The sequence below is a fragment of the Crassostrea angulata genome, unplaced genomic scaffold, assembly GCF_025612915.1.
Source record: "Crassostrea angulata isolate pt1a10 unplaced genomic scaffold, ASM2561291v2 HiC_scaffold_212, whole genome shotgun sequence".
In the NCBI taxonomy this organism is placed as follows: domain Eukaryota; kingdom Metazoa; phylum Mollusca; class Bivalvia; order Ostreida; family Ostreidae; genus Magallana; species Magallana angulata.
In genome coordinates, this window is record NW_026441765.1 from 43,233 (window position 1) to 45,786 (window position 2,554).

Below are 2,554 nucleotides of genomic sequence, written 5' to 3' on the forward strand. Positions count from 1 at the left end.
ATGTCGATTTTTTGGGAGTTGATTTTTAATCAACTCTCCTATGCAGTCACTCGGACAAACCGAAAGTGAAACAGTGTTTGGACCTCAGCACAAATCATTGCTCCTGACAAGACTTAGTTCTTGAAAATAATTGGTGAATTCGATGTAATGTATGCTAAAGCATTGTTTTTCAAGGAAACTTATTTACAAATACATTAAAAATAGTCAGATTTTAAATGGTACGAACAATTTAAATATTTTTTGTAGTCGTATGTATTCCTACGACAGAGTTCAATATAGTCTCGTTCAACTCGACACTCGGCTGTCTCCATAAACCCTTGTCGGAGATTTACGGTGTCAGCCGAGCGTTTAGTTGAACGAGACTAGAGTTCAATATTGCTTGAATCCATACAATTTTCGAGAAATATTTCTACCACTGATACATAGTTTGATTGAATTAATTTTATCTTTAAATATTATTTAACATGAATCATATGGAGGTTTCTCGACATTCTAGTCGAAAAAGTTCAAAAATTCATATTATAAAAATATGTTTAATTCAAATTACAAACTACGTATACATGTACTTGTCATGCAAAATAACATATCATTGTTTTTAAAATAAATAAACATCGACAAAATCAACTCCCGTCAGTTCTTCAGTACTTTGATTAAAATACTACTCATGATATCTAAAATGTACCTTTCTCTCGTCACCTATGATATCGTCAATTCTGAACGCTCGCTTCATGGACATCTTTCTGATTTGTATTCTTAGTTCCTCAACCTCGCGCCTCAGGTTCTGATAAATACAAAAATATATTTATAATAAACAGGTAATATTCGTAATCTTTACACTAATCTTATTGTCATCATTAAGCCTTAACTGTCTAACTATTTACCCGATTCTCTTCTTTTAAATGAGGATAGGAAGTCTGGTAACTGTGATCCAGATTTATGTGTGCAGATGTTGAATCCATAGATGATGCACAATGCATGACTGACAATGCAGATGTGATGTGCTAGAAACAGCCACCTTTTGATTTTCTTTTCTCTCAGTTCTAAATAAAATACATAACATTTATGAATAAAATTTATTAAGTAAACATTCTTTTTAATTACATATTACTATTGAAAACAAAGACTAATTTATGCTTTTTGTAAATATATGACATATCCCATACATATTTATTTTGGTTGGATCAGGAAAATCAAACAGTTTCCCACAACTCCATGGGAATATAGTTGGACCATTATTCTTGTCCCCATCCACAAAATGACAGCTGCAGATCCTGTCACTCTGCAGCACAACGGCTATGTCCTTACGTCTGCATACATACATGTAATAACGTATTTATTTAACATATGATATGAACAACGACTTAGTTGAGTACCAAATGAAGGTACATGTGTTTGGTAACACAACGTCACCGGCGATTGAAACTTATGCTCTCAGAAAAACTAGAAGCAAGTGATAAAAATGTGAAAAACTTTGTTATGAGAAAATTTTATGTGGATGACGGTCTATTGTCAACCCAAACAGTTCAAGAGGCAGTAGACATTATAAAGAGAACTCAAATAGACCTGGCTGATAAAGGAAACCTGAAGCTTCATAAAATCGCATCAAACAGCCTTGAGCTTATGAAACACTTCCCTAACCAAGACCTCTCGAAGGAGATTCAGAACCTAAACTTTACTGACGAATACTTACCATTTCATCAGAGTCTTGGACTTACTTGCAATCTACAAACAGACAGTTTTATGTTCGACTTACCTTTAGAGACAAAACCATTTACAAAACGAGGCATTTTGTCATTGATTAACAGCATTTTTGACCCTATTGGTTTCATTGGTCCCGTGAAGATCAAAGGAAAAATGCTTCTGAGAGAAATTTCCCAATGAACTACTGGCTGGGATGATGAGCTTCCTACAATACAAGAATACATGAATCAGTGGAGTGAGTGAATCAATTCCTTAGAATCATTGAAAGACATTAAGTATTGGATTTTTGATAGGAAAAGCAAAGTTAGCTCCAACAAAAGGACATTCCCTACCCAGACTAGAACTATGCGCTGCTGTGATGGCCATAGAGATTCATGAGATCATTAGAGAATCACTTGACTCAAGCCTGACAGTGTCAAATTTTACACAGACAGCCAAGTGGTTCTGGGCTATATCAACAACACCACAAGACGTTTCTACACGTACGTGTCAAATCGAGTGGACCAAATAAGAAGCAAATCAAAGCCATCTGACTGGAGATATGTGAACACCAAGCATAACCCAGCTGACTTAGCTACACGATCCATTCCCTCGTCAAAACTTCAGGACAGGATGTGGCTAAATGGACCCGAGTTCTTGCAAAGCAGTGAGGAATGTATTCACCGCAATACTGTGCTTCCATTGGTTGACTCTGAAAATGACAAGGAAATAAGAACAGACGTTATCGTACAGAAGACGCAGCTAACTGAAACGCCTTTGATCAACAGATTCAGAAAGTTCGGAAGCTTGATAACATTAGTGAGAGCCATTGCCAACCTGAAACAATTTATCAAGTCATTCAAAGCAAAAAGAG

General features: G+C 35.7%; 1 pseudogene; it reads right to left on the minus strand.

The window, feature by feature from the left end:
- Positions 1-658: 658 nt before the first annotated feature.
- Positions 659-1,321, minus strand: LOC128169778 (uncharacterized; annotated as a pseudogene).
- Between the last annotated feature and the right edge of the window lie 1,233 nt (positions 1,322-2,554).